Here is an 11,061-nt window from a genome sequence, read left to right on the forward strand (position 1 = left end):
ACCTATGAAGAAAAATTTTAGATGTTGACTTTAAAATGTGTGAGAAGCCTGGTAAATGATGAGTGGCACAATCTGAAAGGAGTTTACTGGCAATTCTTTCAGCTTTGCTGGATATTTGAATTTTTCGTAAGAAATTGTTGCAGAAAATGTATGAGAGAACAAGCTGTTTTTAAAAAAACAACACTTTTAGGGAGAGACAAAAAAAAAAAAGAAAAAAATGGAAAAAGCAGGCCCCAGCCCAGCAGGGCCATTGCAGGGCTGCAGTGCTTATGACCTCTAATGCAGGCCTCCTCGGCGGCGGGGGGCGGGGGTCTCTGGTGAAGCCTTTCTAAGTCCAGCAACTCAGGGCTGCTCCAGCTGATCTTCCTCTCCCTCAGGGGGGCTCCCGTGCTGCCTTTCTGCTGCATCAGAATTTCTGGGACAGGGAGCCAGGAGCCCTTCTGCATTCCACCATTTGGAATCTGCAGCCTCAGATTGGGAGTTTGTGGCCTAACTCCATTCACAAGCCCCTCACTGAGCTAACCCCAGAGTAGCTACCACACCCAGCAAGGACAATTTTCAAACGCTGTCCCCAGTTGTGCTCTGGTGCAGTGCTGGGTTCAGCAATGACATCTGGCAGCCAATCGGGGAGCCCAGCATGTCCCTGCTGCCGCCAGCAGACTCCTGGCAGCCCCACAGGCTTTTAAGAACTTAATCTCCCAGGGAGCGACCTGCATTTCAGCCAGTCCCTCCCTGAAGGCCCATCCCCGGGGTATGTGCATCCAGAGAGACCCAGGCTATGGTCCCTAAACCCAGGGCAGGCTCTGGGTACCAGGCATGGGCCCATCTTCCCCCACCCTGCAAAGAATGGAAACCCTCGAATGCAGGGAAGGCTTGCATCGGAGGCGCCTGTACCCCAAAGCCCAGCGTCGGTACTGGCGCCATGGCCAATGAGACAGCCGTCCATCAGCGGCATCAAACCAGTCCTTGAATCTGCTTTCAACAATGGAAAACGTGGAGCACATCAAGTATGATGAGCAACTGGTTTTCACCTGCTGACCGCGGTGCTATTTCACAGCACCGGAACGAGAAGACCAATTTTCTAACCACTGCCTGGTGGCTTTCTCCAGCTGGGCAGCATGCATTTAACCACTGGGCGGTGCCGGGTCAAGGGCTCCCCTACCCACTAGCTGTGTGGGCTAAGGCAAGCGGTTCCACTCTGAGCTTCAAGCTCCTGATCTGTGAAATGGGAATTGTAATGAATCGGAGCTGGCTCCTTGGACTTCTGTGAGATTTACTGAGGGAATAAACAGCAAGAGTGTGGCACTAACGCCAACCAAAAGGAAAATGCTCGGTGAGAGTCTCACTACCCGCGCTGCAGCTGCTGACGTTATTATTGTGACTAGCGGGTGGCTCTGTCCCCACCCTGGGAACAAGGACTGGGTCATTCTGCCAAAGGCCCATGTTCAGTCCCAGGAGGATGCAGTCAAACAACCCGGACCTCTTCCAAGGGTTTGTATACCCCCACCCCACCCCACGCTGGGTTGGGGACCCTTTTTATGCCCTGCAGCACTCAGTGGTCACCTCCATCACAAGCCCTGTCACAACACGGACTAACTGGACTGTCCAGCCACGCCTCTTCCTCCCCATTATCCTAGAAGCTCCCTGAGGCAGCCCTTGCGGCCAGTCCAGGCTTGGATGCAGCAGCAGGCCCTCAGATGATTATTCATGCGTAAAGAAACAAATACACCCTAGATCTCCTCTGACCATGAGAGAATGACAGGCCTCTCATTTTGGGTGGGAGGTTAGGTGCAGTGGCCAAGTCACAAAGGTCACTTAGCCCTGGGGGGCTGCAGGCTTCAAGCCCTGCACTGAATATGCTCACAGCCTCTCAACAAGTGATTTACTCTCCTGGTGCCCAGGTGAATGGCAAGGGGTGGGGGACTTCAGAGATGGAAAAGACCCACCTTTGTCTGGAGCGATCCTCCCTTCTCCCCTCTCCTTCCCTTTCTTCCACAAATTCCCGTCTATAGAAACGGAAAGGGTCAAGAACTTTGCTGGAGTCATGTGGAGGCAAGAAGCTACTCAAGGGTCCCTCCCTGGGGCTCACAGTCCCAGTTACAGGACAAGTGGAGGCTCCCGAAGAGGCCCAGCACCTCCATTTCCACCAGCTTTTATCAGCCACACCCTCCCTGCTGCCCTAAGGAGGGGCCCTCAGACTCCAGGTACAACAGCCCCAGGTGAAAGCTCTGGCTTGAGTTTACAAAGCAGGAGGCTGGAACTGCAGGCAGGTGAGACCTCAGGTGTCCAGGCCCAGAACTCCTTCAGAGTAGGAGGCACAACCTCAAGCCCCACAGTGACTCCCAAGCTGAGCCCCGCTTTAGAAAAGTCCTCATCAGGACTGACAGGGACGCCAGAACTCTCTAGTCTGCAACTCTGTTACGTATTTGGAAGTAAGGCAAGTATGCTAAAGCACTGCCTTCCTATAAAAAGCCATTTTTAGGAGTGTGTTTCTGTGTACTGGTCAATTCTCGGCCCGTTTTTCTCTCCCATCCTTTTCCTCCTCACTAATGAAATATAAAATGCAATGCGGCCTCAGAATCCCTTTACCTTCCTCTGGGCAGCACTCACATCTGATATCACCTGGCTCTCCAGCCCCAGGCCTAGACCAAGACCCCTAGAAGCCAGCATGGCCCTGCACACAACCCTAAGCACCTGAATGAAGAAATGAATGAATGAAAATCTTGAAACTCACCCAAATAGGAATACGGCTTTCTATAGCAGACTGTACTTGGAGACAGTATGCAGAAAGATCCCCCCAACAGACCACCCCTTCCCCGGGGGTGGGGGGGAATCTAATTTGTTAAAAGCAGCCAGGTGCTGTCAACCGAGCCCTCTGGGATCATCTTTATGGGCGAAATCACCTACTCGTAAAGAGCTACCTTTGATACTTGAATTCCAACCTCCTTCCAAAGGGACCCAAAGCAGCACCAAGCTTTCCACCCAATTCTTCTTTCCAGGAAAACAAGGAATTCCTGGGTGTGATAATGGAATCAGAAGCCTTATACAGACAGTGCTTCCCGGGAGCTGGATCATCCAGGCACTACTGGGACACCCAGATTCCTATCAGGACAAGGGTCTCCCTCAAGCCCCCTTAGAGGACAGTGACATCCGGCATAGAAACCCACAGCTCCCACCTACCAACCCCCCTCTTAGAGCAGACACGACGGCTTTCCCTCAGAACTAACACTGAACCCAGACGGGGCCAAGCCCGCGCTCCTCACTCCACCCCCACAGGCTCAACCCTATTAGGACCCTCAACCTTGTTTCCAACCCACAAGTAGTTGGAAAACTCCAAAAGAAATCGGCCCGGGGCTGTTCTGGACCTGCTGAAACCGCTGGGGCACCAGGCTCGGTGCCTAGTGCACAGAAGGGCGTCACTAATTATGTGATGTGGACCGCAGGGCACCCGGGTCAAGGCTGAATCTGCCAGGTCCTTTTCCAGGGGCGCAGAACTTCCCTGTGGCTGGGTCTGCAAAACCGAGGCCCACATCCCAGGTAGAGATCAGATCGCCCTCCCCCACCAGGGGACTTCCGAAATTACCTCTCTGGATCTGGAAGCTTAATTAGCTGATTGGCCTCATTAACGTTCGAACTTGAGTTTCAAACGAAAAAGAGGTCACTCAACTATCCAATTTACAACCTCGAATTTCCACCCGAAAACCACTTTATTTTCGGATGGCCTCTGAGGACGCCCAGGCCCCTGCCCGCAGCTGCCAGCTCCCGAGGGTCCTACGTACTTTCGCCTGACCCCCCCACTACCCACCCATCACCTGCCTGGCCCGAGCGCCTTCTCAGTTCCAGGAGCCCCAAGCCCCTTTAAAAGATCGGCTGCGAAAACCCACGGTCACCCGCACCACCCTTTCTCCCTCTGGGTACTCCAGCCCCACGGAAAGGCAAGCCTCGCCCACGCGCCCACCCACCTCGAGCAGGGTGTCCGCACGCAGACCCGCCTGGAGGGCGCCGCGCTGCACCCCCATCCCAAGCCCCAGAACCCTGGCGGCGAGGTCCACCCCAGCCCCCGCATCCCCCCGAACCCGGGCGGCGAGGCCCGCTGCGGTGGTCGCACCTGCTGGCTCAGTTCGGCGGCTCCAGCCCAAGTGGCGAGTGCGCTGTCGGCGTCTCCGGGAGCACTGCCTGCGCCTGGCGCCCGGGGCCGGGGCCACCCGGTGGAGGCGCCTGGGCCGCGGGCTGGGCGGGCGGAGCTGCCCGGCCGCCGGGGAGGAGGGATGCCCGGGCGAAAGTTGCCAGGGAAACTTGATCAACTCGAGTGCGCCGGTGCCAGCTTCCTGCATAATTCATGGACGGTGGCGGCCGGGCTGCGCCCGCCGGGTCTCCCTATCCCAGCTGGTGAGCACGGTGGGCCGGGGTCGGGCACCCGGCTGTGGCTCAGCGCGACCCCCGGGACCTGGGCGCCCGACCCGCCACCCCCGGGCCCGCACCAGGCGCGCCGGCCCCGGCCTCTCCGCGACAGCTGCTGCTGCCGCCGCGCGCGCCTGGATGGGAGCTCTGAGTGCAGGGCCAGGGTGACCGCAGCAGGGTCTCGGGGGACCTGGCGGCCACGGTTCGGGTCTCCGCCCCCGCGCGCCACCTGGCGGCCCCGCGCCGGCTCCTCCGTGGGCTCGCTGGCCCGGGTCCTAAGGCTGGCGGGCGGCGACCTGGAGCAAGGAGACCCCGGGAGCGCAGCGGAGGTCGCGCCACACCCGCTGTTCCAGAGAAAGGGGCAGGACGCGCCGGAAACAACCGGGTCCGTGCGCGCAGGGGATAAAGCGGGGGCTCCTTCCTGCGCTCTGCCCCCACGCCGCTTCCAAAGCTTTCGACACCTGCCCCTGTCCGGGAAGAAAAGCATGCGCGGGGAGGGGCTCTCTACGGAAAATCGACCCCCCACCTGGACATGCGGCTCCCTCCCCCAAGCGCCCACCTCTCCAGCCTCTCTGGGTCCAGGACTGCGCTTACCCGGTAGTTGGTGCTCCCGGAATCGAGATGCACCCAAAATGCCGTCAGTGAGCAGGGTCGGGTGCCCAAGGGCCACCTCCCGTCCTCCCCGGCCCGCACCCTGCGTCCCCGGCCGCAGCCTCACCTGGCTCGGCGAGTCGGGGGCGGGTCCGAGCCCCCAGGGAGCGCCAGCGTCCGCGCACACCTGGCTCGGCCGCGGGAACCCGAGCGGCGCGGCGCCCAGCCCCGCCGGAGCGCGGGAGCCGCCGCCGCCGCTCAGGTGCAGGGGGTGGGAAAGGACCCGGCCCTGCCCGGCGCGGGCGCTGGCTCTGGCTCCGGCGAGGGTGGGGGAGGGGCCCTCTCGCCGCCGAAAGGACGCGTGCGGCCCAGGACCCGCGGGCGACCCGCCTTGGACCCTCACCCCCGCCCACGCCCCGGACCTCCGTCCCCCTTCCCGACCCCGCTCCCGCCCGCGGCTGCGGCTCGGGCGCGCGCGTGGGGTCTGTTGTGGCAACCCCGGGAGACCGCGGGGCGCCCTGGCCGCCTCCGCCCCGCCCCGCCCCGGGCTGCGTGGCTCACGCACCTCCCCCTCCCTGGCCAAAGCGGGCGGACGAGAAAGTCCGTGAATTCTGTAAAGTCCGGTTCGGTCTGCACGGTTATCCCGAATGCAGCTGGCTCCCGCCAGAGTATTTATAATAATAGGATTCGGAAATAGAGGCCGCCTGCACATCAAAACGTTTGCAGAGCAAATGAAAACTTTGTACCCGGGTAATACGCCGGCGTCTGCTGCCCAGGCCACCAGGTCTAGGGCGCCTTCCGCCCAGGGGTGCACAATGGTGTCTCCGCCAGCTGCTCTCCAAGCCAAGAAAAGCCAGGGGGTGGGGTGGGGGGAGCAAAAGCCAACAGTTCGGGTGAATCCCAGAGGCCAAAGGCACCCTCCGGAGACTCCCAGGAATCCTGTTATTATCCAGGACTCCGGATTGCTAGGTTTGCGGAAGCCCAAAGGGGCGGGCCCTGAGCTTGGAGCTGTGGCCGATGTGTGAGCCATCGGCTGATAGATTTTCTCAAGGCCTAATCATTCACTGGGAATCTCCCCCAGTACAAGCTGCGTGTTTCTGAGTAAGCTCTTGAGGTCTCTGTGTTCTGGGCTTTCCAGTATTCTGGAAGGGGTGGGTGGGGATCAGAGTCCAAGCTGTGGAGTAGAACAACTGTCTCCAGAACCCTGCAGCCTGGCATTATGCAAACCCCTAACTGTGCCCCCCACATAGAGAGAGAGAGAGCGTGTGTGTGTGTGTGTGTGTGTGTGTGTGTGTGTGTGTTCAGTCAGTCTATCTTAACAGAACATGCCTGAGAGGTTTGCATGGGCTGGTGACTTCAACATACCAAAGGCAAAGTTAAATATTTGCTCTAGATACTTTTTTTTTTCTGCTTGCATAATTGTCCCACATTTCAAAGAAGTCTTTAAAAGCACTTAGGTTAAAAAAAAAAAAAAGTTGTGTTTGGGGCCTGAATATTTCAGGACACACATGGAGTAAATATTGTAACTCCTTGAGGGCAGCTGCCTTATGCAAATATCTTTCTCGTCGCTGCTTCCTTAAGCGTACACTTGATAAAATATTTGTCGAATGAATAAAGGAGTCAATCAATTAAAAAACAATAATCCCCAAAACAGGAAGAAGGATGCCCTGACAGGATCCTGCAGGCATCCTTTCTTTGGCATGGAAGCTGGGGCGCCTGGGAGGGGTGTGAGCAGGACAATCGGATGTTCTTTGGGTTGGCTGGTGGCAGATGCAAGACCTGGATTGCAGGGAGTGGGGGTGGGGGCTCTACCTTTCCATAACAGTCCGTCAGTACCCTCCCCACCAAAGAAGGCAAGTCATCTGAATAAAGTGGTGTATTTACCCTGCAAACCCAGCTCAAAGACCCATCCACAGGATATTTCCCTCCTCTCACCAGATTCCCACACCCGGAACGCCCCTTGCTAGGTTTCTAGAAGCACCACTGCAGATAGCAAAGGAGGCAGCTGGTCACAGTTCAATTGTGAACACTTTTCGGCTATCTCCATGCAAGGTTTAATGCCGATGCCATTCTGCTGTCTCCAAGAAATACTTCCCTAGGGATGCAGGCCTCGCCAGCCTTCCACCCAAGTGGACACCCCTTGGGCCATTCCCCTCCAGTCCTTCTGATCTGTTAGCCAACAAGAGCGCTGTGTGAGAGCCCCGGCATTCGGCATTTTAAGGACAGCATCCTGCTTACGCCCCAGTTTCTTTGTGTCTGTTTAGAGATATCCAGTTCAGCCTTGTGCTCCAATGAAGCAACATCCTTCAAGTCTGTAAAAATCTCTTATGATCCCAAAACAAAGAAAATCAAGGTTACAGGTGATATACTAATTTCCCTGATTTGATCATTACACATTGTATACATGTATCAACATCTCACACTGGACCCCATAAATACGTACAATTATGTGTCAACTAAAAGTATTGACAGCCAAAAAAAAAAAAAAAAGCCTCTTGTGAAAAGGTTCAGGGTCAGATAACACTGCCACAGTGCCCTTTATTCACACCTTAACGCCCTAAGCAGGCATCTCAGGTTGAGGGGAACAGCTACCCCCCACTGCTTATTTGAAGTAGGACCTCTTTTGGCATTCTAATTTCTGGTGGGTCCATAGCCACACACTCCACCAAGTGCCTTGTTTCAGGTTCAGTTTATGAAAAGGAGACATGACCCTCCTGGCTTCTTGGTTTCAGAACCCTCCGGTTTTGTTTCTGGAAACTGCCTTCTAGGATTCACTAGGTTTTGCAGAAAGGGGTAAGGTTTTCCATCTGATCATCTTCTTTTTTTTCTTGTCCAGCTTGAACCATGAAACCATCAGCCACATCTGTGGAGTGCACGCTGTGTGGTCCTGAGCACGCTAGGACTTTCTGGGAAGAGTAACTGTTTTATAGAGAGCTGGAAACTGGGACACAGTACCATCAGGGATGTGAGATATAGCCGCCTTTTCGGTCCTGGGGAAAACATTATAAATATTTTGTGGCTTAGATTAACCCAGATGCTCACTGCCTTCAGCAGCAGTCCCTCTCTCCCAGAGAAGCTCCTGGGTTTGGAGCTTATGTATTAATAGTTGGAGGCCAGCACATCTTCAGAGAATGATTCTTAGACAGCCTGAGTGGGAGTGGCCTAACTCAAGGCAACCCTGTTATTTAACAGGTGGGAAGCTGAGGTCCAAGGAGGGGAGGAGACTCACTCAAGGGCATGAGGTCAGAGCCACGCAGGCAGGTGTGCACAGGTGAAGCCAGGTAAAGGCAAGCACACACAGGTGAAGCCAGTTAAAGGCAGGTGTGCCCAAGTAAATGTAGGTGCTCTGGCCAGCAAGTCTGCCACATCCCTTCATCCCTGCCAGATTCTCCCATGCTTTCGCCATTTTTTTCCTACTTGTTTTCCACTACAGCAAGAGGTCCACTTCCCTCCTGTTCCCTCCCATGTCAAATACTGGAAAATTCACTCATTTCTCCGTAAGTTCATGACAACTTCTAATTCAATCACATAAACCTGATGCTGTAAGAATTCCCAGATTTTACACGTCCTCTCACTCCTATGCAGAAGTGCCTCTCACGTCTCACCTCTGTAGCTTACTGTGGATTTTTATTCCTCTCTATTAATTTTCCATGAGCTTATGTGGATGGATTTGCTGAGAAAAGCCTCCTGGGACTTTGAACATAAGCATCTTGGCTGCCACCTGGGAGAGTGGAGGGAGAGTTTGTTTCTCCTGGAATCTGAGCTGATGAGAGGGGATGGTCTGAAGCTTTTCCTGCTGCACTGGAGCGGGAGGATGTGGGCAGCAGCAGGCAGGAGGGAAAGCTGCAGGACAGGGTCTGCCGAGCTTCCCAGCCAGACCATGGGCTCTTCCCTTGAAGCCCACGTCCAGAACAAGGGTGTCGTCCACCTTCTCCCAGGCCTTCTGTGGGGGTGCAGGGCAACCTGTAGAATGGAGGAGTTCATTCCCCGAGGGGCCACTTCCAGTCCTTGTGGAAGCGGAGCTGGGAAGCTGGGAGAGGGAGCTGCTGTGCCTCCACCCAGCAGGTGAACAGTCCTGCTGGGGCACATTCTCTGGCTTCTAGGAAGGGCCTTTGGAGCCTCCGTTGCTTACAGCAGGGGCCGGGACAAAATACCTTTATTTGGAGATGGCCTCCTGCATCTCCCTTCCGCTGCTCCCTCACTCCTGCTCCCTAGAGTCAACTCTCAAAGAGAGGAGCCTGCATCCAAGTCCTTGTTTCAGGGAAAGCATTGAGGGGAAACCCAAAATCATACAGTGCCCCCCCAACCCTTATTACAGGGGATACTTCGAAGACCCCCCCAGTGGATGCCCGAAACTACAGATAGTACTGACCCCGGTATATACTGTTTTTCTATCTCATTAGCCAGACGGGCGGGTAGTGTACGCTGCATGGAGACACTGGACAAAGGGATGGTTCACATCCAGGGAGGGATGGGGTCGGATGCCCTGAGGTTTCATCACTCTGCTCAGAACAGTACAGTTTAAAACTTATTAATTGTTCATTGATGAGATTTTTCCATTTAATATTTCCATGCCTTGGTTGACCTGGGGTAACTGAGACCACAGAGTGTAAAACTGTGGATGGGGGCACTACTATATTGAAAACTGTCTTGTGGGCCAGGCACGGTGGCTCATGCCTGTAATCCTAGCACTTTGGGAGGCTGAGGCCAGCGGATCACCTATGGTCAGGAGTTTGAGACCAGCCTGACCAACATGGTGAAACCCCATCTCTACTAAAAATACAAAAAATTAGCCAGGCGTGGTGGCAGGTGCCTGTAATCCCAGCTACTCTGGAGGCTGAGGCATGAGAATCACTTGAACCCAGGGGACAGAGGTTGCAATGAGCCAAGGTCGCGCCACTGCACTCCAGCCTGGGTGACACAGCAAGACTCTGTCTCAAAACAAACAGATAAACAAAACAAAACAAACAGGAAAAATACCTGTCTTGTGTCATGGGTCAGGATGCCTGAAGTCACCAGCAGACCATGTGAGTTGAGGCTTGTGTGAAGGAACCTTAAGGTGGGAGAGGGTTCACCTGATCCAAATCAATATCAGCAACTTGATGCTATTATTGGGAAATGAAACATATTGGCCAGGCACGGTGGCTCATGCCTGTAATCCCAGCACTTTGGGAGGCCAAGGCGGGTGGATCACTTGAGGTCAGCAGTTCTAGACCAGCCTGGCCAACACAGCGAAATGCTGTCTGTACTAAAAATACAAAAATTACCTGGGCATGGTGGTGCATGCCTGTAATCCCAGCTACTCGGGAGGCTGAAGCATGAGAATCACTTGAACCTGGGGAGATGGAGGTTGCAGTGAACTGAGATCATGCCACTGCACTCCAGCCTGGGCAACAGAGGGTAGACTGTCTCAAAAAGAAAGGAAGAGAGAGAGAGAGAGAGAGAGAGAAGGAGGGAGGGGAGGGGAGAGGAGGGGAGGGGACAGCATTAAGAAGATCCCATTATAACCAACTCACAGACCCTTGGGGTTTTTTGGCCAAGCAAGGAAATAAGCAAAACTTTTTAAATGATCAACAGACAGAATACATCAAGGCTTTACAAAAACAGCACACCATGACTAAGCAAGGTTTATCTAAGTAATGCTGGAATATTTCAATATTAGCAAACCTATTAGGAAATACGTTTGATCAAATAAAATTTCTTGGTTGAAAAAAAGAAATCGCATGAGAATATTTTAGTATTATTCAATTTTGTATATCAAACCAGCACTGTGTCCAATATGAAAGGCTGAATTGCCCTCATTCAATTCAGGAACCAGAACTGTGACACTGCTAACATTACCGGAACTTAACATGTCTTTAAAATGCTAGCCAATGCAATCAAATAAGAAAATTAAACAAGAAGAATAAGCATTGGAAAAAAGGAGGCAAATTTACCATTTGGGGAGGTGCTCTGATTTTCTTGATTAAAAACCTAAGGAAATAAACTGAAACTGAAAGTTCATGGAGGAGTTTAGTAAGACTATTTGAAAGCACTAGCTTTTCTTCACACGAACAACACATAGGAAAT

The 11,061-nt window shown here is 54.1% G+C and overlaps 1 protein-coding gene across 1 annotated transcript in view; it reads right to left on the minus strand.

The window, feature by feature from the left end:
• The window catches only part of SHANK2 (SH3 and multiple ankyrin repeat domains 2), a 677,887-nt gene extending 673,649 nt beyond the window's left edge, over positions 1-4,238 (minus strand). The window contains exon 1 of the mRNA XM_032153760.2: positions 4,109-4,238. The gene's annotated coding sequence lies outside the window, so the exon portion shown is untranslated. The remainder of the gene's footprint in view (positions 1-4,108) is intronic.
• Between the last annotated feature and the right edge of the window lie 6,823 nt (positions 4,239-11,061).

Source organism: Hylobates moloch, unplaced genomic scaffold, assembly GCF_009828535.3.
Source record: "Hylobates moloch isolate HMO894 unplaced genomic scaffold, HMol_V3 SCAFFOLD_5, whole genome shotgun sequence".
Lineage (NCBI taxonomy): Eukaryota > Metazoa > Chordata > Mammalia > Primates > Hylobatidae > Hylobates > Hylobates moloch.